General features: G+C 41.6%; 1 long non-coding RNA gene and 1 pseudogene across 4 annotated transcripts in view; one reads left to right on the top strand and one right to left on the bottom strand.

Annotated features, from left to right (window-relative positions):
• The first annotated feature begins 744 nt into the window (after nucleotides 1-744).
• Nucleotides 745-2,034, top strand: LOC139033935 (olfactory receptor 7D4-like; annotated as a pseudogene).
• A 10,347-nt stretch (nucleotides 2,035-12,381) lies between these two features.
• The window catches only part of LOC110147031 (uncharacterized), a 34,002-nt gene continuing 18,645 nt past the window's right edge, over nucleotides 12,382-27,738 (bottom strand). For all 4 annotated transcript variants that reach the window (XR_011486420.1, XR_011486419.1, XR_011486418.1 and 1 more), the window contains exon 4: nucleotides 12,382-26,734. This is a non-coding gene — a long non-coding RNA (uncharacterized lncRNA). The remainder of the gene's footprint in view (nucleotides 26,735-27,738) is intronic.

The raw sequence follows: 27,738 nt of genomic DNA, 5'->3' as shown, positions 1-27,738 counted from the left end.
TATGTTCACAGACCAAAATTCTATTCTAGAAAACCTGACTCAAGATCCCATTGTCTAAATCACAACTCTATATTGTACTTTGGGAGAGTTACGTATCAAAATTATTGTCATAAAAACAGAAAAAAACAATAAAGCTATCATTTATTAAGATAGCATTTTCAAACCTCACAAAGAATGTAATAACAGTAGTCACAATTTTATAAAGAAAAAAATAAGAAAAAAATCACATGAGAGTTAACTGTAACATCAATATGGGTCACAGAATTAAGTTTGTTGGAATTGATAACCCATATCTTTTTTGTTGTTCAGTTGCTCAGTCGCGTCCAACTCTTTGCAACCCCATGGACTGGACCCCATATCTTAATCACAACTAAAAGAGTTACTGAATGAAAGAAGTATGGAGATTTTCAAAGCAAAGACTATCAAGTGTCTTCAATTATTTTCAAAACTTCTTATCAAAGAAGAACTCAGTTTGTGTTCATAGATTTGAGTAGGAAAATTAGAACCAGCGAGTGAGAGACAAAAAGAGACACAGGGATTTCTGCTGCATTAAAGTCTGAATAGTTACCCACAATTAAAATGGAAATGGGCTACCACTTGAATGAGTGAATCACATATTGGAAGGACTAATGGAGAATGATATCCATGAAAATGCGGAATCAAAGGTAATAACTAGCTGTGATGCCAGTTGGCTGAGCATTGAAAGTGTTTTTTGCCTCCTTCCCCAGCAGACACACTAGCTACATGGGATCGGGAAACCACACAGGAGTAACACAGTTCCTCCTTGACAGGTTGAGCGTTCCAGTCTGACCGGACGCCCATGGAGGGCGGGCCATAAAAGCCCGTGCTTTGTTCCCAGCCCGCGCTTTCTTCCTTATATGGACGGTCCAGTCGGATACCGACACGGAGCCCCGGGACACTGAGTGCTGTCGAACCCCGCGTTTTTTTCCTTATACGGAAAGACTCCGCCTAAGTGCCCGCCTTGGCTATAAAACCTTTCCCCACCCCTCATACCTCGCAGACTCCCTTTGTCTCCTCGCTTACTGGGAGTTCTGCCCGAGAGCGACCGCCCAATAAAGGCCTTCACCAACGGTCCTTAGAAGTGGCTCTTTCTTCCCGCGGTGTTTTCTAACACTCCTCTTGGGCCTCTCAGATGATCCCGAACTGCAGAACCTCCTCTTTGGACTTTTCCTGTCCATGTACATGGTCACTGTGCTTGGAAACCTTCTCATCATCCTGCCAACAGCTCTGACTCCCATCTCCACACCCCAATGTACTTCTTCATTGCCAACTTGTCATCTGTTGACATGTGTTTCATCACTATTACTGTCCCAAGGATGCTAGTGAACATTCAGACACAGAGTAAAGACATCTCCTATCTAGGATGCCTCACTCAGGTGCTTTTTATGGTTTTCACTGGAATGGATGATTTCTTTCTGACTGTGATGGCCTGCAATCAGTGTGTGGCCATCTGCCACCCGCTTCACTACATGGTTATCATGAACCTTTGCCTCTGTAGGCTCTTGGCTCTGATGTGTTGATTCATCATTTTATGGATCTCCCTGCTTCATATTCTACTGATAATGAAGCTGACCTTCTGCACTGACATGGAAATTCCACATTTCTTCTCTGAACTGACCCAGATACTCAAAGGAGCCTGCTCAGACACCCTCATCAATAACATCTGCTTGTTTGCGGCCGCTGCCCTGCTGTGTATGTTTCCTCTGACTGGGATCCTCTTTTCTTACTCTCAGATTGTTTCCACCTTAATGAAGATGGCCTCCACTGAGGGCAAGTATAAAGCATTTTCTACCTGTGGGTCTCACCTTGCTGTGGTTTCTTTGTTCTATGGGACAAGCCTGGGGGTTTACCTCACTTCTTCTGTGACCTATTCTTCCCAGAGATGTTCCATTGCCTCAGTGATGTAAACTGTAGTCACCCCCATGCTGGACCCCCTTCATCTACAGCCTGAGGAACAAGGATGTAAAGGGGGCCCTGGGAAGGCTCCTCAGTCGAGGAGCACCTTGTCTGTGATGGGCCTCTGGCTTCAGAACCAAGTGGTCAGTGATGTCCAAGGGCACATATTTTGAATTTAAATATCTTGGTTCTTTTTCTCCCCTAAATGGCATGCTTGATTTCTTCTATTTCCAAAGGATTTTTGACTTCACATTTCTTTGTTTCTTTATTTATTTTTGGCTACACTGGGTCTTCGTTGCAGTGCACAATCTCTTTGTTGCTACCCACATGCTTCTTTAGTTGCAGCAAGTGGGGCTACTTACTAGTTGTGTTGAATGGGTTTCTCCTCGTGGTGGGTTCTCTTGTTGCAGAGCATGGGCTCGAGTGGCCAGGCTTCAGCAACTGGGGTTCATGGGCTGCGGGGCATGTGTTCAGTAGCTTCAGCACATGCTTAGTTTCCTCGCAGTACGTGGAATCTTCCCGAACTAGGGATCAAACCCATGTACCTCGAATTGGCAGGCAGATTCTTAACCACTGGACCACTAGTGAAGGCCCATGTTTATTTTTGTATTGGTTTTTCCTCAACAACCTCTCCAGTATTTTCCTTTTGACATTTTTTTACTTATATGTTGTCCCAAAAATTCCATGTTTAGCCAGATTTTTGCTGTCATCCTTAAGATTTATAGAACTTCCCTGGTGGCTCAGATGGTAAAGCATCTGCCTACAATATGGGAGACCCGGGTTCAATCCCTGGGTTGGGAAGATCTCCTGGAGAAGGCACTGGCAATCCACTCCAGTATTCTTTTTTTTTTTTTTTAGGCAAATATTGTATTTATTAACTATGATTGGAAGATACATTCCTGATTATCTCCAAATTCAAAAAGAATTTCAAAGTAACAAAATAATTCTATCCACCATAGAATCCAGAATAGGGCTGGGCTCTGGGGACCAAATTCATTTTGCACAGGGTGGGCAGAACCCTCTGCCTCTAAACAATTTTTTGAACTAGTTTAACTTTCAGCTCTGAGTCCTGGTCACAGTCTTGAAATCACGAAAGGTTAGGGACTGGAATTACTCAGCCAGAGGGATGGGTTTCTGGTTCAGACATGAGGAGAGGGATTCGTGGAAGTGATCAATGAAGCCTCTGCAGCAGAAACAGAAGACGAGGGCAGAGGGCACGGGGGCCGAAGCAGAGGGCCTGGCACTGGGGGGGAGGGTGAGGAGCCCTCTCACCATTTCCTTGTTTTCACCCGTGTGTCTCCACTCCGTAGAACAGGGGCTGCATTCAGTCAGTAACCCTGATGTAAGAACGTTCTCGTAGTTTCTCATAGAATTTAAAGACAAGGCCCAGTAGGTCCCTTGATTGGACCCAGGAGAGATCGAGGATGCCAGGAGCTACAAGCTCTTGATAATTGAGGTGGTCTGGCCAATGGTCGCAGCTCCTGGAAGGCACGGTCAGGCTCTCTTACAGGGACAGCTTAGGGACGGATCCGTACGTTGACACTGGACTGGGGCCTGGAGACTCCACACTGCTCCAGCCACGAGTCATAGCCCTCGACACTGTGGTCAAACAACACAAAGTGGACGCCCTTCTTGATGTTGGTGAACGAATGCATGATCCGAAAGGAGAAGCTGCCTGTCCGCGGCCGGACGGGAAAACGTTTATGGAAGAAATAATGCAAGGTGGCATAGTTGGCATCTAGAAGCTTGACGACTAGCTGATACATCCGGTCACTGCCTTGTTGCTCTGTCCAGCGGCGACAGACAAAATCCAAATCTTTCCACTATCCAGGAGTTCCCGCCACAGGCCCCCCTCCAGATCCAAAATTTCTCCCTTGTACCAACACCTGTAGGCAGGACTGTAGCTCGTCTCCTCAGAAGTCTTAAGCCTGACCCCCAAGTCTTCCTCTTCCTCCGAGCCATCGCTACCGCTCAGCATCATACAGTTCCAGAGGTCTTTCTCTGGGGGGTTCACGGTGAGCTTGCGCCCTATGGGTCTGAGCTCGCAGAAGCGGCCCAGGATGCAGGGCCCGGGGCCGCCAGCAGGGGGCAGGCAGGTGCAGATGACGGGCCACAGGTCGGGGTGTTTCCTGGACAGGGTGCTCAGCCACAGGTCCTTGCCGTCCACCACCTCTCGACAGCGCCGGCACACCAGGCGGCACTGCCGGAGCAGCGTGCTTGGGGGCAGGTAGCTCAGCATCTCCCGGAACAGCTCGATGGGCAGATGGTTGGGGCCCGGAACCTCCTGTGGTTCGTGGTGCGGAGCTGGGACACGGGCAGGCAGGCCCCAGGAGGTTGAGGCGCCCATGGTCTCCTCGCCAGGCCCCGTGGCTGCTGCTGCCTGCATCTCAGCCAGTGTTCCTCACCAGTGGGCCTTCACCTTGCCTCACCTCACTCCAGTATTCTTGCCTGGAGAATCCCATGGATGGAGGAGCCTGGTAGGCTACAGTCCATGGGGTCGCAAAGAGTCGGACATGACTGAGCAACTTCACTTTCACTTTAAGATTTATAATGTTAGATTTAAAGCACTATGCCATATTCAAAAATAAATAATGCACAGAGCCAGATTCTCAGGTGAAACGTTCTTTTCCATAAAGAAGAGGTGGCACATAAGCCAACATTCCCTAATACGCTGGACAATAAGGCAGGGTTGTCAGGTTCATAAACTTGGAGGATGTGGGTGATGGTATAACAATGACTGGACAGTAGAAATTCTTTTCCTCTTCAGTGGCTTTTGAACAGGGAATCACAGTGAACGACAATAACCTGCAGATGCATCCTTAAAGCATGTTCAACCCTCAAAAATGCCTCAGGTGCAGGCGGAGCCAAGCAGAGGGGCCAGTCCTCTCTAAGGAGTCCCATCAGGGGCCTGGTCCCAACATGCTCTTTAATGATGTCCTTGTATTCCAGAGCCTTCCCTTGATGCGGGACTTACCAAGAACAATCTGACCCACACAACCAACCAGCATGACTGGATGCCCTAGGTGCAGAGCTCTTGGACAAAAAAGCCTTCCTGAACTAGTGAGGCCACTTCTGCTTTGTGCCTTGTCTGTAGAGGGGCAAGATTCTGTGACTCTTGCAGACAGTCAAGTTCCATCCCTATTAGCAGGGAAATAATAACGTCTGGTGTTGGGGCTGGGGACCCCTGGGTTGATGTAACAGCATGGACTGGAGGCACAAAGAGGCTCAGGAGAGGAGCCTGAGGCTAGGACCAAGCCTATGGGCAGGGCTGCATTTGGAGGATGGGCCCATATCTGGAAGTGGTTTTGAAGGATGGACTGGTAGCAGTTCCGTATTTGGAGGTCTGAAGGGAGAGACTGGGGATGGGTATTCATCCAATGGGATGCTCCTCCAAAACCTTTTCTACTTCACTGTTCTCAGCTTCTTGGAGGGCTTAGAATAAGATTCTGACCTGTTGATCAACATGCCAATCCATGAAAGTGTCTATCTCCCAAATTCAGTCAATCTCATATTTAACCTTACATATATGTCTCCTTATATATACATATTTTTTATGAACTGTGGATGGTGTGGTAGTCTATTCATTGATTTCTTTGCATTTTCAAAGTAGTGACAATTTTCTGTAAACTTTGTTTTTCTTCTTCAAATATGTATTTCTCTTTGTAATTTTTATGATCTTCAAATACCAGCTAGGCCTCCAAAACTAAATTGAGAAACAGCATTGATACTGAAGTGGAATTGGGACTCTGTATTCTGACTCCAAATCAATTCTCAAAGACAGAATATTGGGTGAAGTAGAATTCTTTTATTGCTTTGCCAGGCAAAAGGGATATAGCAGGCTAATTCTATCAGAAGTGTGTGTCCCAACCTGGAGGGGCTAGTGAGAAGTTTAATAGTAATGGTTCAAAAAGGGCAATGCATTCTTGTGACTGGCTGGAGGACTGAGGTATGTGAGTCAGCATCATCAGTGTTCTGGTTCCAGTCTGGGGTCTACTTGCTTGTGTGCACCATACCATTAACTTCTCCCACATGAGGGGGTTTTCACTACCTTCAAAACTGCTCAAAGATCTTGTTATATGTATTGCTCGATGGGGAACCAGGCCTCTGCCCCAAGGCTGCAGTATTGTTTCTTTTGAATATTCCTCCATTACCTCCACATTCCCTGTGCATACAAGCTAGGTCGCTTCAGTGATGTCTCTTTGCAACCCTATGAACTGTAGCCCACTAGGCTCCTCTGTCCATGGGATTCTCCAGGCAAGAATACTGGAGTAGGTTGTCATTTCCTTCTTCAGGGAATCCTCCTGACCCAAGGATCTAGCCCATATCTCTTAGATCTCCTGCATTGGTAGGTGGCTTCTTTACCACTAGTCCACCAGGGAAGCCACATCTCCTATTTTCTCTTATTAGCAACTATTTGAAACAGCTCATTGGAACTCAGGGAAGGTTATGAACACTGAATGAAGCCTATTTCCTATTATCAAGAAACAGGGTCTCTTTCTGTTTCTGGCCACCAAAATAACAGAAGTTGTCACCATGGCCATGCAACTGCTCCAGCTTCTTGATTAACAGTCATAAGCAGACATATAGCAACCAAACACAAAACTTGATGGCCCGCAATTCCATCCGCTACAGTGGGCTCATTTTCCTCAAGACTATGGGTGTAGATCCATCAGTGGAGGGCAAGGCATCATGGTGGTCATAAAGCAAAGACTCAGCCAGTGAAAGTCGGCCACTTCCTATGTGTGTACCACCATTAATGAAGATGCCCAGGCCAGCAGTATCCGGCACATGATCTGAAAGAACAAGTACTCCCTGGCCACCATCTGCAGAGCCAGTGCCACCTTGCTTGTCCAGATGGCAAGCAAGTGATGGAGATGAGGAAACAACCACCCCATCAAGAGTTCCTGAGCAATCTCTTGTCTCCCCAAAGCAATAAAGCTGTCAGCCAACTTTTCTAAAAAAAAAAAAAAAAAAAAAAGAGGGGGGAAGGGTTGCAGAAGTGGGGGATGTGCCTAGGAGCCTCACAGTGTCCTGCTTGGTATCAATACCAGGCATTCTTCACTCATTCAAGATTAGCTCAACAATGAGATTTCACCTCATATTGGTCAGAATGGCCATCATCAAAAATCTACAAACAATAAATGCTGGAGAGGGTGTGGAGAAAAGGGAATGCTCTTGCACTGTTGGTGGGAGTCTAAATTGATACAGCCACTATGGAAAACGGTATGGAAATTCCTTAAAAAAACTAGGAATAAAACCACCATATGACCCAGCAATTCCACTGTTAGGCATATACCCTGAGGAGATCAAAATGGAAAAAGATACATGTATCCCATTGTTCATTGCAGCACTTTTTACAATAGCTAGAACATGGAAGCAACATAGATGTCCATCGACAGAAGAATGAGTAAAGAAGTTGTGGTACATATACACAATGGAATATTACTCAGCCATAAAAAGGAATGCATTTGAGTCAGTTCTGATGAGGTGGATGGACCTGGAACCTATTATAGAGTAAAATGAGTCAGAAAGAGAAAGATAAATACCATATTCTAATGCACATATACGGACTCTAGAAAAATGGTACTGAAGAATTTATTTACAGGGCAGCAGTAGAGAAACAGACATAGAGAATAGACTTGTGGACATGGGGAGAGGGAAGGAGAGGATGAGATGTATGGAAAGAGTAACATGGAAATTTATATTACCATATGTAAAATAGACAGCCAATGGGAATTTGCTGTATGGCTTATGAAACTCAAACAGGGGCTCTGTAACAACCTAGAGGGGTGGGATGGGGAGGAAGATGGTAGGGCAGTTCAAAAAGGAGGGGATATATGTATACCTATGGCTGATTCATGTTGAGGTTTGACAGAAAACAACAAAATTATGTAAAGCAATTATCCTTTAATTAAAAAAAATAAAGAGTAGCTCAAAATTTATCCATATTCATGTTTGCCCTATATTTTAGTAGGTGACTGCAGAACAGTTTATAAAGATCCTTAAAAGTACTATTTATGAGCACCTCTCACCAGAAGTGTTCATATACATTATGAGAAACATATTTTGCTGTGTTAATGTTTCATTAGTTGTGTACAAAATATTTGCTTTCCATGAATCCAAAGGACTCTTTTTCTTTTTAAAAACACTTCTGAGTTTCCTGCGTTGCCTTAAAAATTATTTTCAAGCACTGGGTTACAAGCAGATTTCTTAAATATCTTCTAAAATTTTTGTTTCTAAGGTCATTTGAATGTTTAATCCTCAAAGAATATTTTTGGGCATGTAGTATGGGAGAGTGGATCAGTTGCTTATTTCCTAGAAAGATGATCAATTGTTGTAGTATCACTTAAGCATCAATTCTTTGTCGCTCAGCTTTCTTTTTAGTCCAACTCTCACATCCATACATGACTACTGGAAAAACCATAGCTTTGACTAGATGGACCTTTGTTGGCATTCTTGACATACTGATTTGAAATTCTACATTTATTAAACAGTAAATTTGTATGCATACTTATATTAGGTTTTAGACACTTGTGTGCCAGTAATATTTACTTATGCCTGTATCAGACCCTTTTTATAACAATACTTTAGATATTTTAATATTTAGTCATCAAAATGTTACCAAAATGTATGTGGGGGTCCGGCTACTTGCCATTCAAAAACATAAACATGCCAGGTTGATCGAAAGGAAAGTTTGCTTTATTTCAGATGCCAGAAACTGTGGGGGGGAGAGTGGCAGGCATTTGTCCAAAGGCTGACCCTCCTCCCCACAATCAGGGAGTGAGAGCTTTTATAGACAGAGTTGGGGGGGTGGTGGTGGTACATGCAGAAACAGCACAGTCATCTTTAACAGTCACCTTCAATTGGTTATCAGTGGTCTGACTAGCATCATCTTGGTTGTTTTTAGGTACAGTTAATCTTCAGTTCTGGGGTGTACTTGTTCCCATATCTTTGAGGTCAATTTCCAGAATTGGAGCTGCTCAAGTCCTGGGTACAGTCTGGTCATCATGTAGTTAACTTCTCCACCTGGTGTTTTGGTATCTATAAGACAGCTCACAGGATATAGCTCAGAATATAGCCCTTGAGAAAGAACTAAAGGTCCCTGCCTATACTTAATGATTAGGTCATTAATGCCTAGGTCATTAATTATTTAGTCTGCTTAGACTGTTTTTGTTTCAGCATTTCTCACTTCTCTGATTAAACTTATTCTTTGATTAAAGTTTTCCACAGGCAAAAGGCATGCAGAGGATATGGTGGGGTGGGGGGACAAGGACCATATGGTCCTGCACCATTTAAAAAATAGAATGGAATTTGGTTCCACTATAAAGTACACCTTTGTTGTTATACACCCATATCCCTACATAACATCCAAGCTTTCATGATTCTACTCTCTCTAGAGATTTGTTTTTCCTAGATATTTAATGTGAATAAAATAAATTATTTTTCACTTTATATTCAGGTTCAATATGTGCTGTAGGATCTGTCATTTCTCTGTATTGCAGATTGATAGTCCATACTATGAATACATTATGTTTTATTTACTCATCAGTTGATGAACCTTTGAGTTGTTTCCAGTTTGTGCATGTTATGAGTAACACTTCTGTGAAAAATACATATATGTATTCATTCTTCTTGTGTATTGTGTTAGGGTCCTCCAGAGACACAGAATATACAATATTATTATCTTCTAGAGAAGGAAGAAAAACCAAACCAATCTAAATAATCATAATTTTGATTTCTTTGGTGACTGTTGCTCAATCCCACCAGGTCCTTCTTATGTATAATATGTGTCTCAGAAATTTCCACTCAGTAAATGAAAAAAACTTCAGTGCACATCTTATGCTGAACAAGTATATCCAGGAGGGATTAGCATCCTCACATTTCTTGTTTTCCCCTTTTTGGTTGTGCTACTTACTTGTGGAGGGATCTCAATTCCTTGACCAGAGGCTCAAACCTGCATGCTCTGCATTGGAAAAGCAGTCTTAACCACTGGACCTCCAGGGAAGGCCCATCACCAACTTTCTGAGTTGCACATGTCTGAATACACAGCAGATTCCCTCAGATGTCTCATAGTATGGTGTCAGATAAGCTTCAGGGCAAGAAGCAGGAGGTATTTAGCATGGGCCTATGGCAAGGTGCTGTCTACTTGGAGCTGGGCAAAGTTTGTCACTGCTTTCATTTAAATAATTACAGCAGCATGGCCCAGATAAATGATGGGGCAGGAGGATTTTTGCATTGGTGCCATTATTAGTTTGCTGGGGCTGCCAAAGTTTCCTCTCAGGCATGTCCCCTTGGATTGAATAGACATCCTATCACTGCCTCTGCATATGGTCATTCCACAGAGCACGTGTGCCCTAGTTTCTCTGTATTTCCTAATCTTCTTTTCCTATAAGGGCAGCAGTGAGATTGCATTAGGGTGCACCCTAATGACCTCATTTTAAAATTACTTACCTCTTTTTAAAGTCACTTTCTCTGAATAAAATCACAATCTGAGGCACTGGGATTAAGACACCAACATAGAAATTTTTAGTGAATACAACTCCGTCCAAAATATTGGGTTGGCCAAAAGTTTCCTTTGCTTTTAAAGCAAATACAATTATCATTTTCACAGAGAACTTCATTGAACACCATATTCACCATTTTGATCCACTATCTTCTGCCATTTTTTCAGGCAACTTTACAATTCCATCTTTTTGTCTTTTAGAACATAGGATTGTTCTAGGTACCTGTTACAGTCTTCCAGGGAATGGAAATTTTTTCCATTAAGAGAATTTGATACAGACTGAAATAAATGGGCATACAAAGGTGCAATGTCTGGTGAACACAATGGGTCAATCAGAACTTCCCAACCAAGTTGTACCAGTTTTGGCCTAGTCATCAAAGAAACATGTGCTCTTGCATTAGTTATCTTGAAGGAAGACTGTGTGTTTTCTGTTGACTAATTCTGGATGCTTTCATCAAGTGTTACTTTCAGTTGCTCTAACTGGGAGCAGTACTTTTTAGAATTAATCATTTGGCTTTTCACATGGAGCTCAAAAGAGGACTCCCTTCCAATCATACCACATACATAACACCACCTTCTTTGGTGGTGCTGTTAGACCATAGTTTCTTTTTCTTTCATATTCCTTTACACCATTATTAGATCTGAAATTTTTCCTAAAATAGAAACATCCTATAATTGATATGTTATTAAAAAGCATATAGAAAGCAAGACATTTTGAAACTAATAGATGCATTACGTCTATTATAAAATTTCTGAACTTACAAATATTGTATAGGTAATGTTTTGTGTCAAGGAAAGACTAGGAAAGAGAAAAGAAAAAATGGGAAGATTTTTGTGCTTTTGAGTTGCTTTTTCTATTTTTCTTTCCTTCCTCCTCCCTGAAACAAGTTTATTTTTAGTTCTTGTAATAGCAGTGATGTGATTGACTGACCCATGCCTTTAAATATTTCCTGTTACCTTCTGAGGGTAACAGGTAGGAAGGCCAGAGGTCCCCAAGCAGCAGGAGGAAATAAACTGCAAGTGGCAGATTTTTTCCCCCCTTCTCTACATTGGGCTTCCCTTGTAGCTCAGTCGGTAAAGAATCTGCCTGCAGTGCAGGTGACCCAGGTTGGGAAGATCCCCTGGAAAAGGAAATGGCAACCCACTCCAGCATCCTTGCCTGGAAAATCTCATGGACAGAGGAGCCTGGTGGGCTACAGTCCATGGGGTTGCAAAGAGTCGGGCACGACTGAGCGACTAACACACACACACACACACACACACACACACACACACACACACACACAAAATTAAGAGGTTTCTTTTAATTCTGTGTTGACAACACCTGGTTCAGCATTGAGCTAACCAATGCGTTTTTTCTTATGTTAAAATTTCTCTTAAGCTATGCTAATGAAACTATGTAGTTGCTTTGGAATCTGCCTTTCTTCAAAATGGTTCCACCTAAGACAGACTTTTTTTTTCTTTCCTCAAACCTTGGGCTGATAATGGCTCAAAAAGCCAGTATTCATGTCAATTGTTGTGTGAATGGGGATGACACACCTCATGCCATCCTATCTCAAAAACGCATGTTGTGGGAGAGGGGCCTTGTGAAACTCCCTCAGCCTTGAGGTGTCTCTCTTACCTGATTAACTGCTTGCTAAAAGACATAAACCACCTTGCAAAAAACTAGCAAGGGGACATTCTTTTTGCCACTTTCTGATGTCTATGTCAGAAGCTTTCTATTTCTCTTACACTTTAATAAGATTCTGTTACACAAAATCTCCAAGTGGTCAAGCCTATCTCTGGCCCCGGATCAAAATCCTCTCCTCTGGAGGTCAAGAATCCTGGCATAGCACACGGCTCACAGCAATTTTTCACTTCTAGTTACTGGTCAATGATTTGGAAGACAATAAAGTCCTGAGTGTTATGCACGATGTCCGAATCCCTGAGCGGGAAGAGAGAAGGCTTCCAAGACAATGCAATTCACACAAAAAAGGGAAGTTTATTGCTGACTCGAGTCAGGGCTCCCGACGCACGTCCAACGCAGTGGTACGGGGTCAGAGAGTGCTGAGCCCAAGCTGTCACCCAATTTATAAGGTGTGCATAAGCAGTTGGTAGCTGGCTTAAGCGGATTGGTTACATGTTTGCAAAGTAATCTTATTGGCTCAAACCTTCGCAGGCTTTTTTCAAACTTGGGCGTTCACGGGCTTTTCAGCTTTCCCCCGATAGGTTCCCTTTTTCTTGCTAGGCGCATGTTGATTGGCTGGCTCCAGGTTACCTGATGGGGGCGGGGAATCCCACCATTTCAGGGGAAACCGAAACCCAGGTCTGGGCCGCCTGCCAGCCCCGGCAGCCCCACATTCCCCCCTGTTTTTGTTTCTATGGAAGGCCCGATCATGGGTCTTTTATATCATCTGTGGGGACAGTCGAATATTGAGATCTGAGTAACATTAGGTGGGCGGACAGGCAGTGTGTTTTTCCTAACAACTCCCCCTTGAGAGACTTCATACTCAAGATGCTTTTTGGGATTTGGGGGCGGAGGTCTCTTTCTTCTGTAACTTCTTCCTGCTGTGCCTGGGCGTAGGCCTGCCTAGCAGAGCAGAAGTCTCTCTATACCTGACCTAAGTTGGGGTGTTTTATATCTGAAACCAGCTTTTACTCTTGTAATAACAGCAACTTAGTTTGAAACTGTTGGCACCTCTCAGAGATAAAATAGACAGGGGCCAAACAGGAGACCTAACAGGATGGTCATCACTGGTCCCCAGAAACAGGAGGCAACATTTGGGGTGATTGGCTGATGGTCAAGCAACAGAGCTGTGTTCTAGGAATCTTGTGTTTAGTCTAAAGTTACCATCTTCCACCTGGGTGGGGGCTCCAGTTCTGTAGAAGAACTCAAAAGACATTGTTATGCATATTTCTTTGAGTAGGAACCAGGACCCGTCTCAAGGCTTTACCACCATTTGATTGTTTCCCCTCTGTTTTTGTATTTCTTCCCTTCTCTGATTAGCAATTGTTTGAATCCACCCCTTGGAACTCAGGAATACTTCCAATTCAGGGTCTCTTCTCCAAGCTGAGGCAGTCCTATGCCCCATTTTGACAGAAAGTTATCACAGTCATAGTTGCCCTGTTCTCTAAATTAAAACTGAGCAGGACTCTGTGGGGTGGCGACTCTGGAGTACAGATCTGCTGTACTGTAAAATATAGGCTTTATTCAGCCTCTTTGACCTTCCCTGAGTTCCAAGTCCTAGATCTGAGCCTTGTATGATTAAAATCTCAATCCCTTGGTCTGCCATTTTGTTGTAACATACCCAGTTAGTAGTAGCTGGAGGAGGGATAACTGGAATTTTAATAGACAAAATAAATCTCTTTCCTTTTAGAAGAATAGGCCTGAAACCCAGTCTGGAACTGGCACTTTGGGGAGACTTTTAGCCAGGCGGCCAGTTACCTAGTTTTATAAAAAGTAAGGTATAAGTTACTAGCTTTTAGCAGACATTGTTTTGAGAATGGTGGCATCTAAGCCTCACATGACTCAGAAAACTCAAGTGTTTAGCAATACAATGTCTAATCTGAAATTACACCCATAGTAACATCATTTTATTTTTCAGGATGTCTGAACCATAGCTGAGTACTCTATTTTGACTTTTAATTGTAAAATTTTTTTAATAGCCAAAGCAGATGGCACCATTAATGATGTCAGTGTTTCTCTAGGTATGAGAAGATGCAAGAATTGGGACTCATAAAATCTCTTGAAAAGATCTAACTATCTGAAAGTCTATTTTGCCAGTTTTTCCCAGAGCATGGAATGCCTCATTCTTGATCTTCGCCCTGAACTTCTTTCAGGGCCGTTGAAAGTCAGCAGTTGCAGTGGCCATGATATAATCTCCGTAGATGTAGATGGCAAGTGTCAATCTTCAGTTGGCAGAGCCCCTTTCTGCTCACAAACTTGACCACGACTTTGAGGGGGGGGGCATTTCATGACCATTTTATCCCATGGTGCTGAGAATGTCCATTCTCAGGTTTGGCAAAAATTTTGTTGACAGGCCACTCAATGTGCTGTTACTGGAACTAGGCCATAAAACAGTATCCAAAATTCTCTGGACCACCTGTCTTACTAGCCTCTTGGTCCAGGAAAACATTCCCTCTTGTTGCTTTTTCTCACATCTAGAGTTACAATGCCATCATCATCAATCTCATAGGGAGCTATATATTATTTTACAGAGGCCTCAGTCACATATTTGGCACTGTAATAAATAGCAATTTTGTAAAACAGGTGAAATACAAAGAACATAGCCAGCAGTGCTAGTAAAGTCACAAGTAAGACTTAAGAGCTTCCATTAGATGTAGCCCAGTATATCCCAGGTCGTCTGACTTAGTCTACTCTGTACGAATCTTTATCTTTCAGGGAAATTATACATTGGCACCACCATCTATAAGGAACACAGCTCAGTTTTCTAGTGTTACTAGACTGATTATCCTTAGGATGATATAATTGTTTTCAACACAGAGGAGACTTTAAACCCAAATTACCATAGCCTGGTGTTATCTATATAAATCTATCTCATAATTGTGGGAGATTTCTTTTTCTTTTGCTAAAACTTTTCTTGTTGTTCCGATTGAGCTTAAGGAATAGAAAAAGGCTCAAATTTATAGCCAGAGTCAGAGTAGGCATTATTAATTGGCCCAGTGAGGGGATCCCATCTGGTAGTATCACAGTGACCTGAATATGACTATATATATATATATATATATATATATATATATATTTTTTTTTTTTTTTTTTAAAGTAAATTTCCTCAGGGCCAACCAGTTAGAGTCTTGTAGTAGAGAAATTTACCAAGGTAACCCAGAACTAGATACAGGTAATTGGCCACAAACCCAACAATTGGATTGGTTTTTTAAACTAGCATAGAATCAGGCCTATGATAGAAAAGCATTTGATTTATATGCAAAGGTCTAAGAAGTCAAGAAAACATTATAAATGATCATACGAATCAGGTCTAGCATCTTGGACAAGCTGTCTGCCTCTGATGTCACTGTCTTCTCATCCTGGTGTAGTGTAGTTTCTCCTGATAAAAAGTCCTTCCATCCAGGTTGGAGACAGTCTCTTAAATTAGGTCTTTTTCCAGTCCTGGTTGCGGGTCATGAGGCATCTGATCTTCATCCAAAGATAGATTACTGAGATAAGCTTCAGAAACAAACTTTCACATTAATATCACATAACAGCAAAGAACTATCTGAGAAATGAGTCTTACTACATGCAGACCTCCATTAACAAACTGGGATTTAACATTTTTTAAAAATATCTTTTTCTCCCTAAAGTTACCCTCATTTTTATCAAATACAACCAAATTAAGGCTAGTTTGCTTGCAAAATAGGTCTGTTTTCACTAATTTTGGTCTGATGATTTATATAACCATAATTGATCATAGAATTTTTATTTTGCTGAAACACTTATTGGATCTCAGACTGAACGTTTAATATAAAACAGGGCTGGGAAACTCACACCAAAGGCTTATCACAGATTTTGCCTAACAAATCTAGGTGAACTCTTATCTTTTTAAGGTCTCAAAAATTCCTTGAGATTTTTGTACCTGTTAGTGAGATAACCTTCTTAGCTCATTTGATAACTTACTGGAAACTTAACAGTTTCAAATTTCTGGGGGAGTCAGACAGAGAGAAAATATAATTGTTTTGTTTATAACGTGTAATTTTACCAACTTATTTTATAATTAGTTTAAGAGGAAGGTTTTCTCTACTCCCGGAAAACATACAATTTAAGCCTGTAATTTCTCAGATAGAAACCATAAAAGTTATAAGCATATTTGCTGGTTCATTCAGTCCTTTGTTAACTTTTGTGAAGTCATCAGGTTTTTCATTAGAATACCAAGACATATCAAAATGTTAAGAACTCCATATAATTTCTAGGATATCTGTATTAGTAATTTTTCACACATTATAACATGAGCGGATTTATTACTCATTTGATAATCTTTTTTATGTAATTTAACCAACCAAATAGTTTAATACCTCTCTTTGGGATGTTTCAGGGGCCCTCTGAAACACCCCAAAGTTAGCTAGATGTCAAAGGAACTTCAAAAGAATTCGATTTAGGAAGTTTTATTGAAAAGATCAATTAAAAGCATTTAGAACATTTGGTCAGGTTTAGTCAATGTTGGTGGGTGTATCATTTAGCTTGTTGATATGTCACAATGGGCATAAATACCAAGGCTCAAGGTCTAGTGAGAGTCAGCTCCGCCATCTTGGACCTAATTGGCTCTAACCAGTTTTCTTATGACCGTGTCATTCCTAACAAAATCCATTTATCTAACTAATTGTAATCCAATTTTTGAAAATCCTGATCATCCATAACTCTTTTTAGTATTTTTTTTACACTTTTTTTTTTTTTTTACTGAAAGCACACTTCTTGCTTTCCTTTAGCAACCAAGAGCTAACTTTTATATTAGCATTTTATAGATTGGTGAGCATAAATACCAGTGATAATTTCTAAAACCCTTGCTTTCTTAAAACATTTTAGGATGGCATCAAACATTATTCATTTATAGTCCCAAATCTCTTTAGTTTTTCTGTAAAAGGAAATCAGTGTTTAGTAGTAAATGTTTCAAAATCTTATTTCATTTGGAAATGACCTAATTATTTAATAGACTTTCAATACTTAGTTTAGCACAACCCTTAGAAATTCAAGTTACACCAATCTGGAGAGACTATTTTAAACAGATATTCTTAAAGAATAATTATTCTTAATAGAGTTTATATACAAACTTATACCTCATTTACATTTTTTAAGAAGTTTTTTACTCGAGGTAATTTCCTTGGTCGACAAACCTGTAACAGGCATAATATTTAACTTATATTAAACCTAGGCACAATGAAAACATTTCACTTGATGTTAATTACTCTAAGACATGTCTATATTAGATAGGTCAACAAACAAACATTAAAATCAGGTATTTAATACTGAATATTTCCCAGTTCACCTAAACCTGGAATTTATTGTTTAATTTAGAATTATTTGATTTGTAAGCACTTACCCCTTTTTTAAAGCCAATTAAATAGAGCTCATTTACAAATTAACCTAAAAAATATTTTCCAGAGACAAAGACATACCAAAACATATTTAGACAGACACAGTGCAAGATCTAGCTTCATTTTCTAAGTTTGGTCATGAATTAGATATTACAATATAAAATTTACTAGTTTATAAAAACGTTGAAATAAATAACACTTTAAAAGGTTTTTTCCTTTTTCTCTCAGTCTCAGGAGTTAGAGATGGTCTAGATAAGTGTTCCTGAGAGCCGTGGTCTCACGGCACAGGAAAAGAAAATCAAGTTCTAACAAAATGGCGGCAGGTCTAAATGGTGGCCAGACAAAGCAAAATGGCCGTCACAAATCACAACACAGAACAGAGTTAAAACACACATATAAACCTGGCAGTCCTCATCAGACATTCCCTTAAATACAAGAATACAGTCTCTCAGAAAACCTTCTATAGACACAAAACTTCAGATGTCTTCAAAGATTTCAAAAGGAGGAGGACCAGAGACCATGCCGACATACACAAACACAGAGAGCCGAAGGCAAACACACAGACAGACAAACGTCGGCCGTTAACATAGCACTGGGTTTTCAGGCCCCCTGAATTCTCTTGCCTCCAGGTAGCAGGTTTATCTTACCGAATGGCTTCCACTGTTCACCAGACTCGGTATCAGGAGAGGAACTCCCCTTCCCGCAGAGCCGGCAGCCTTCCAGCACGCTTGATGGCCTCGGTCTTGCGCCGGCTGGAACGTCCAATTCGTTCCCCCTTTATAGAAAGCTTTCTCCTGTGCCAGATACCTTCCTGCTTCTCAGCAGGGCCTCAGATTTACACTGGACTTCTTGTCCTGCCTGAGCACCGGTGCTATATGTATCCTTCCCCTCTGTCCTGGAAGTGTTCTCTTTCCCCGGTCAAGGGATCCTGGACGAGCCCCCAAATGTTATGCCCGATGTCCGAATCCCTGAGCGGGAAGAGAGAAGGCTTCCAAGACAAATGCAATTCACACAAAAAAAGGGAAGTTTATTGCTGACTCGAGTCAGGGCTCCCGCCACACGTCCAACGCAGTGGTACGGGGTCAGAGAGTGCTGAGCCCAAGCTGTTACCCAATTTATAAGGTGTGCATAAGCAGTTGGTAGCTGGCTTAAGCGGATTGGTTACATGTTTGCAAAGTAATCTTATTGGCCCAAACCTTCGCAGGCTTTTTTCAAACTTGGGCGTTCACGGGCTTTTCAGCTTTCCCCTGATAGTTTTCCTTTTTCTTGCTAGGTGCATGTTGATTGGCTGGCTCCAGGTTACCTGATGGGGGCGGGGAATCCCACCATTTCAGGGGAAACCGAAACCCAGGTCTGGGCCACCTGCCAGCCCCGGCAGCCCCACACTGAGTTTCATAGAACATACATTCTATTGGCAGAAAATAAAATAACATGTAAATACATGGTAAAACTAGACTTTCAGATAAGTGCCAAGAAGAGTATAAGTCTAGTTAGGAAAATTATTTTAACAAAAGGTTATATTACATAACTATCTAGAACAATTCCATGTGTGGATCTGTTTACTTTCCCAGTGGTGTTACTCTGACAAAGTTTTTGGAGTTAAAAGGAAGAAAAAAATGTTAGTTTAACCTTATTAAGGTTTGGTTTTCTGTGTCTGTGAAATACCCCACTGAGAACTTTGATTTCAGAGTGGCATGGGTTGGTCTGGTGTTCCGTTTTATGGTAGCAGTGGTAGTAAGTAGATTATGCGCGGCTGAGTCTTATACATGATGCTTCAGTTCTTGGATTGGCTCTCACATCCATAGGAAAGTCCTTCCCAACTCCTGACACCCATGCATCACAGGCAAGCACCCAGGGGACACAGTCCATGTTGTAAACTGCACTCCAAATAGCTTATGGTATGGACTGTAGCCAATCCTGGGCTTTCGCCCACTTCTCCCTTCAGAATTAAAGGCTTATTTTTCCAGGTGCAGTCAAACAGCAGCCCCGGGCCTTCTCTTTAAGTACTGTGCTCAGCTAAGGAAGCTGCCTCACACAAGATCACATCACTTGGATCTCTTGCCATGGGAGCATAACTGACCACCACCTGTATCCACCACTGTGCTTGCCCTGAGGTTGCTCCTGCTCCCAGCCACTGACTGAGCACATCGGGGAACCAGTGCTCATTGCCATGGTGACACAATGACACTGATCACCAGGGTCAGTTACCCTTGCCTGGAGGATGATTCCTGTTCTTAGCATGAAGAACCTGAAATGTCATGCAGTAGCATTGACTGAAGTTCAGTGGGACATTTTTCGTGTCTTTGGAAGTATTGTCGTTTTAGGTGTCAAGGCTTTCAAACCTACAGGGGCCAGATATGTGGAGATCTGAAGCACAAATTCCTCATATGGCTCCTGGGAGTGACCTTACAAGGGTTCACTTCTGTTATCAACCCTTGATTCCTGGATCCATGTCCTATAAACTGGAAACACAGCATATTATGACTGTCATTGGTTTGGAGTGTATAAAGCATTCTGTGAATTATGCACCCATAAATTCCTGTTGAATTCAAATGCTTGCACTAAATACCATCATTACACTTGAAATTAGATGTGACCCCATAAATTCACTAAATTGTAGCTTTAACCTTCTCTTTTCAGAAACATTTAATTCACTCATCAATTTCACACTTTACAGTTTATTACTCCTATTGTTGAGATGTCTGCAACTAAAGAGGTTAAATAACTTTGTCAAGGTCAGACAGATAGACCAAAATTCCATTCTAGAAAGCCTGGCTCAAGGTCCCATTGTCTAAACCACAACTCTATACTGTACTTCAGGAGAATTATGTATCAAAATTATTTTCATAAGAAGAAAAAATAATAAAGCTATCATTTATTAAGATGGTATAAGATGAGTATAGAGAAAAAGAGAGTGAGCCAGGCAGTCAGACAAGAAAACAAAACTTATTAGAGGGAAATGAGAGGGAGACTGGCCCTTAAGGAGAACCAGTGTCCTTCCGTTCTGATGGAGTGTTTCTTATGCCTCACCAATGAAAAATTCACTAAAGGGATGGTTAAATTTTAGCCTATAGCTAAGTCCTGTGGTCACATAGCCAGAGGTCTGGAATCTGGTGGTCTTGTAGCCTTAAGAAGGTGGGTGCCAGTGGGCAAACACAATGTCATCTGGGTAATTTGTTCAGTCTCAAGGGTCACTGTGGTTTTATTGTTTGTGAGGTCAACATAATGAGCCATTTCAACCATGAGCCCCCATGGAGGCCCTATCATTCCAGCCTTTCTGATTTGGGATAAGGGCTGAAGGTCAATCTTCCATAACTGCTTCCTGTGGGACAGGGGTGTCGTGGGGGTAAGAGAATAAAAGGCTAGAATGTGAGTCAAGGGGATTTGTGTGGGGTTGAAATTTTTGATAATTTGAATGAGTTACAAGTAGCTAATGGATAATTTGGTTGGTGAAGGCTTATAAGTGGTCCTGAAGAAATTTTGAAAAAGATTTATTAAACATGGGTCAAAAGTTAGAATAAGACTAAGAAGGAGAGGGCCTAGAAGTTAGGACCCAGGGTATCCAATTCCAATTGCTTAGCCAGTTTTCCCATGAATTACTGAGGTGTTGACATATTCTGGGGGCCCTGTTTGTCAGATTTCTTCCTGCTTCCTTTACAATGCCTGATTTGTTGGCATAGTAGCAGCAAGCTTCCTCCAAAAATAGACATAGGCCTCTTTTTTCTGCTGTGAGGTCTAACCTTCTTCTGTTTTGGAGGACCATGGCTGCCAGAGAATCTAGCTGGTTTGGGACAGTGATAAGGCTAGTAGTTATTTCTTCCAGGTTCTCAGTGAGGTCTTCAAAAAGGATTTGGTAGTAATTTAAAGAGGTTGTGAGTGAAGTCAATTTTCCAGCCGTCTCCTGGGACATATCCTCCTGTTGGGAATGAGGGAATAGGCCTTACGGCTCCCTGCGGTGAGACTGAAGAGCAGATAATGCAAGAGTGACTGATTTGTTTTAGGAGTGAGAAGGTTAGGTGATAAGAAGTCTTAAGAGATGATAAAGAGGTTTAGTGCCTAAGTGTAGGGCCTGATGAATGTTTGTAAGAATCTGTGTGGACTGAAATTGGGGAAGGACATAGTGGCCCTGTTTTTGTAACCAATCTCTTTGTGGATGGGCTCCCTCTTATAATAATCACGTTTTTTTTCTTCAGGGAGGTAAAGTGGCTTTATGTTGGGGATTACTATGAATTGTTGAGCCAGTGATAGGAGTGAGGTTTGTTTTGCTTCCCTGTCTGTAGCACTGTTGCCCTGTGAAATGCAGTCTGAGGCTGCCTGGTCACCTCGGCAATGTATGATGCCTACTTCAGTTGACATGTTAGCTGCCTTTAAAAGCTGGAGTATAAGCAGGGTGTTAGTTATGGGAGAACCTTTAGTAGATAGGAGCCCTCATTCTTTCCAGATAGCATCATGAGTGTATGATGTGGAAAGTACATTTAGAGTCAGTGTATGTTTGCTCTCTTGTTAGCTGCCAGGGTAAGTGTTCTAGTCAGTGCAGTAAGTTCTGTCTTTGGTAAGATGTTCCTGAGGGGAGAGCTTGGGATTCAATAATTTCAGTGCCAGAGACAACTGCATATTCAGGTACATTTTTCCTTCTGATTTTGTAGATAAGCTGCCATCAATATACCAAGTAAAGTCAGGGTTATTTAAAGGGATTGAGGAAATGTGGGAGAAATGGGGCTTTTTTTTTTTTGCCTCTTTGCAAGTGTGGATGGGGGGCACAGAAGAATTAGGGATAAGAGTGGCAAGGTTGAGAGTACGACAGTGTTCAAGGGAGAAGTGGGGAGATTCAAGAAGGGTAACATTAATTAGTTGAACATGTGAAGCAGACAGAAGGGTCATGGATTTGTGAGAGAGTAAGTCCTTAAAGTCATGTGGTTAATGAATGACAGTGGGTGGTTCAAAAGTAATTTTCTTATTTTCCTGAGCAAGGAGTGCTGCTGCTGCCAGAGCACATAGGCAGGCTGGCCATCCTTGAATTGTGGTATCTAATTGCTTTGATAGATAAGTGACAGGGGTGATGGAGGGGCCCTGATTTTGTCCCAAAACTCCTAGTGCAATTTTGTCTATCTCAATAGTGTAAAGGGGTGAGAAAGGTCAGGAAGTGTTAGTGCTGGGGCTGAGAATGACTTGCTCAAGGGTGTTAAAGCCTGAACGAATATTTGATTTTAGCTCTAAGGTTTATGGAAGACCCCCTAGGGTGGCTTGATATATGAGGGCAAAATTAGAAATCCAGAGGCATAGATATCCAGCTAACCCCAAGCAGGACAAGATCTGTTTTTGATAAAGGGAATGGTAGGGTGGATATAAGGAACTTTCTATCAGTAGTTAATATATCTTTTAGTTAATGATAAAAGGACTCCAAGATAGGTGACTCTAGGAAGAGAGAACTGAACCTTGGTGGGAGATACTAAGTAGCCCTGACTGGCTAAAAATTGAGGAGTTGTATAGTAGTTGTTGAGAGTGTGTAAGTGAAGGACTACAAAGGAGATCATCCACATACTGGAGGACAGTACTCACAGAGTAAGATCAAGAGAGGCTGATGCTGGAGCTTGGCCAAAGAAATAAGGACTATCATGAAAGCCTTGTGGGAGGACTGTCCATATCAGCTGTTGGGAGCAGTGATGGTCTGGATCGGTCCAGATAAAGGCAAAGAGGTCTTGAGAGTCTGGGTGTAAAGGGATGGTAAAGAAGGCATTTGTGATGTCTAGAACAGTGAAGTGGGTATTGGAGGAGGAAATGAAAGAGAAGAGCATAGGGATTTGGAACTACTGGGTATATGGGGACAACAGCCACACTGATAAGTCTCAGGTCCTGGACCAGGCGATAGGAGTCATTTGGCTTTTTCAGGGGTAAGATAGGGGTGTTATAGGGAGAGTGGGTTGGGCGCAAGAGGCCATGACATAGGAGTTTAGTGACAATAGGCTTAAACCCTTGTTGATATTTTTAGGAGATGGGGTATTGTGGTTGATTGGGGGAAATTTAGAGGGGTCTTTAAGATGGATATGAGTTGGGAGCATGGTGAGAAGTTGTATCCCAAACTATGGGGTTTATGGATAGATGTCAACTGGGAGGAGGAGGGGGAGGTGGGGTTGAGGACCAGTAGCCAGTTTAAGATCAGAGGGTGGGTTTGGGATAGTAATAGAGGCTTTGAATTTTGAGAGGTCTCTCCCAAGAATAGGAGTGGGGCATTTTGGGAGTATGAGAAAAGAATGAGAAAATAGGGTATCTTGAAGGGTGTAAGGTAGAGGCTCAGTTATTTACGGCATAGATACTAAACTGTCAACCCCTATAAGAGACCTGAGGGTCCTTGGTTTTTCCAGAGTAGGTACGCATAGTAGAGTAAGTGGCCCCCATGTCGATGAGAAAAAGAGATCGGCTTACCTGTCACTGTGAGAGCTACCCTGGGCTCCGCAGAGGTGATGAGAACGAAGGTGATAGCTTATTTGCACCACAGCATGTGAGATGCTTGTTTCCCACCCAGGGAACAGACCTACATTCCCCACACTGAAAGGGACCTGGTGACCCAGGTGTCACCATGGACTGAATTGTGTATGTGTCTAAATATGTTCTGTGATCAACAACTCTGAGCTTTGCTCTAGAGACAAGACATGATCGATACAGGCAGAAGGCAATCCTCAACTATTCCCCTTACTTTTTCCATTACCTTTGAGATAAGAATGATAAAATTGATTTCCAAATTCTGAAGTTTATGGGGTTTCTATCCAGTGTGGATGATAAAGAGTGAAAAATTGGTGAGTCTTGTCCGAAATTTATTACACTCAAAAGTATTCTCTTCTATGTTGAGTTCAAAAATGTTTAGTATGGGACCTCCCTGGTTGTCCAGTGTCAAGACTCTGCCTTCCAATGCAGAGGGCATGGGTTTGATCCTTGGTCAGAGAACTAAGGTCTCATCTGCTGCAGATGCAGTCAAATATTAAAAATAAAATGCTAAGTATGATAGGAGGAATCAGCAAGAGCTTTCCCACATTTGTCACATTTCAGTGGCTTCTTTTCCAATGTCATTGTCTATAGAAAGAAGTAAGCACCGAGGAGCAAAAAATGCTTACCCACGTTCCTTACACAAATATGGTTTCTCTCCAGTGTGACTTCGCTTGTGTGCAGTAACAGGCAAAGAAGTGGTAAATGTTTTCCCATGTACATTACCCAAAAGGCTTCTCTCCAGTGTGCATTCTAAAATGTTTAGTAAGACATGAGGAATCAGCAAAGGCCTTCCCACATTTGTCACACTTAAAAGGCTTCTCTCCCATGTGTGTTGTCATATGTCGAGTAAGGCCTGAGCATTCAGTGAAGGCCTTTCCACATGTGTCACACTTAAAAAGCTTCTCTCCAGTGTGTTTTTTTCATATGTTTAGCAAGCTATGAGCATTGAGTGAAGACCTTCCCACATGTCACACTTATAAATCTTCTCTCCAGTGTGTGTTTTCATATGTTGAGTAAGGTATGAGGATAGAGTGAAGGTTTTTCCACATGTGTCAAACTTAAAAATCTTCTCTCCCATGTGTATTTTCATATGTCTAGTAAGAACTGAGACTTGCGTGAAGACTTTCCCACATCTGTCACATTTAGCAGTCTTCTGCCCAGTATGAGATCGTAAATGTCTAAAAAGATTACGAGAAGACACAAAGCCTTTCCCACATGTGTCACACTTAAAAGGCTTCTCTCCAGTGTGCATTTTCAAATGTATAATAAGGCGAGAGGGGCAAGTGAAGGTTTTCCCACATTCTTGACATGTAAGGTTTTATTCCAGTGTGAATTTGACTGTGAACATAAACGTGTGATGATGATCCAAAAGCTTCCCCACATTCCTTACATTTATAGGGTCACTCTCCAACATAAGTGTTCATATGTTCAATAAGGTGTGAAGGGAGAGTGAAGGTTTTCCCACATTCCTGACATTTGTAAGGTTTTATTCCAGAGTGAATTCAACTCTGAACATGCAGGTGTGAGGACACTCCAAAGGCTTTCCCACATTCCTTACATTCATAGGGTTTCTCTCCAGTGTGAGTTTTCATATGTTCAATGAGGTCTGAGGATTGATGGAAGTCTTTCCCACATTCTTTACATTTATAGGGTTGCTTTCAAGTATTAGTTTTCATATGTCCAGTGAGGTGTGAGGATACAGAGAAATCTTTCCAACATTCCTTACATTTGTAAGGTTTTATTCCAGTGTGAAATCGACAGTGAACATGAAGGTATGAAAACAACCTAAAGGCTTTTCCACATGTGTCACACTTAAAAGGTTTCTCTCCAGTGTGTGTTCTCATATGTTGAGTAAGAACTGACACTTGAGTGAAAGTTTTCCGACATCTGTCACATTTAGCAGTCTTCTGCCCAGTATGGGATTGTAAATGTCGAAGATTACTGGAAAACCAAAGGCTTTCCCATATGCATTACACTTACAAGGCTTCTCTCTAGTGTATGTTCTCATATGTTGAGTAATTAGTGAAGAACAAGTGAAGGCTTTCCCACATCTGGCACTAAATGCGCAGTCTTCTGCCTTGTATGAGATTGTAAATGTCTAAGAAGATTACGAGAAGATGCAAAGACTTTCCCACATGCGTCACACTTAAAAGGCTTCTCTCCAGTGTGCGTTTTCATACGTTCAATAAGGCGAGAGGGGAAAGTAAAAGTTTTCCCACATTCTTGACATTTGTAAGCTTTTATTCCAGTGTGAATTTGACTGTGAACATGAAGGTATGACGATGACCCAAAAGCTTTCCCACATTCCTCACATTCATAGGGTTTCTCTCCAGTGTGAGTTTTCAGACGTCCAGTGAGGTCTGAGGATCGATGGAAGTCTCTCCCACATTCTTTACATTTATAGGGTTGCTTTCTAGTGAGTTTTCATATGTCCAGTGAGGTTTGAGGATACAGCAAAGTCCTTCCCACATTCCAGTGTGAAATCGACGGTGAGCATGAAGCAATGAGAACAACTTAAAAGCTTTTTCACATGTGTCACACTTAAAAGGTTTCTCTCCAGTGTGTGTTCTCATATGTGTAATATCTGGAGTCAGCCTGACAGCCTTTCCACACTGATTAAACATGGGAGGATTTTTCCCCAGTAAAGGGTTTATTGTGTAGAGTATGGAAGCTCTTTCCATACTGATTATCTTCATAAAAATTCCTTCTATTTTCAGTGCTCCTGTGTGTCCTAAGGTAAAAGTGGTCACTGAGGTCTTTCTCGTTTCGCTCACAGTCATACAGTTCCTGTCCACTGTGACTTCATGTCTGTGGAAAAACCAATGGATGATGATTTAAAGCTTTCTCATACTCATTAACTGATCCTACCCATCTCCAAACAGAAATATGATTACAATGAAGATGATGATTTTTAACATCTTCATCACATTCATACAGTTCCTGCTCTGTTGATTTCTTTAAAGTTAAATGATGAAATCCTTCTGACACAATGAAATGCCATACTCTAATGGTAAAACAATTCATTGCAATTTCATTGAGTTGTTCTCAAAATTCAATGTCTAATTATATACGTGGGAATGATTTCTTGAGGAATTCTGATTCAACTATTTTGAACCTCGGGTTAGGATATCCCCAAATTGAACATAATCAAAATTTGTTGACAGACACTGCTATCTTTGGGGTAAATGCCACTCAAATATCTACCACTAGTGTTCATCTTGTAATGAAATCCCAATGTTAACTGAAAGTAAAATAAGAAATATTTCTTATGAACTTACTGATTATACCATTTGTACCCTATTTGATGTTTTTTCCCACAAAATATCCTGCTGAATTTCCAAGCCATTGGATTTGCATTTCCCATTCTAAAGTAAAGGAGAATAATAAATTTAAGACTGCAAAAAGAAGTGGATGTTAAAGCGGTTAAAAACAATAAGGCTCATGTGAATAAATTTCCAAACTAAACATACCTTTTAAAAAGGCAAGACAGAAAAGAGGAGCTTGATTATGACAAAAATGAAGAATATATATATGTAGTCAAAATTCAGTACTTGATTTAAAAGATGAGTCTTATGGAAAAGTGAAAATGAGGAAAAGAGAATATTATTAGGGAAAGTTCTGGACAAAAAGTATACATCAACATGATAAAACTAAGGGACTTCCCTGGTGGTCCAGTGGTTAAGAACTCGTCTACAATGCAGAGGTCACATGTGAGATCCCTGGTCCTGAAACTAAAAATGCATGTGCTCTGGAACAGCCAAGCCTGTGTGCCACAACTAATGAGCCTGCACTGTAGAGCCTGAGTGACACAA

This window comes from Odocoileus virginianus, chromosome 3, assembly GCF_023699985.2.
Source record: "Odocoileus virginianus isolate 20LAN1187 ecotype Illinois chromosome 3, Ovbor_1.2, whole genome shotgun sequence".
Classification (NCBI taxonomy): domain Eukaryota; kingdom Metazoa; phylum Chordata; class Mammalia; order Artiodactyla; family Cervidae; genus Odocoileus; species Odocoileus virginianus.
Note: the sequence above shows the minus strand (reverse complement) of the source record. Positions and strands in the feature narration are given on the sequence as shown.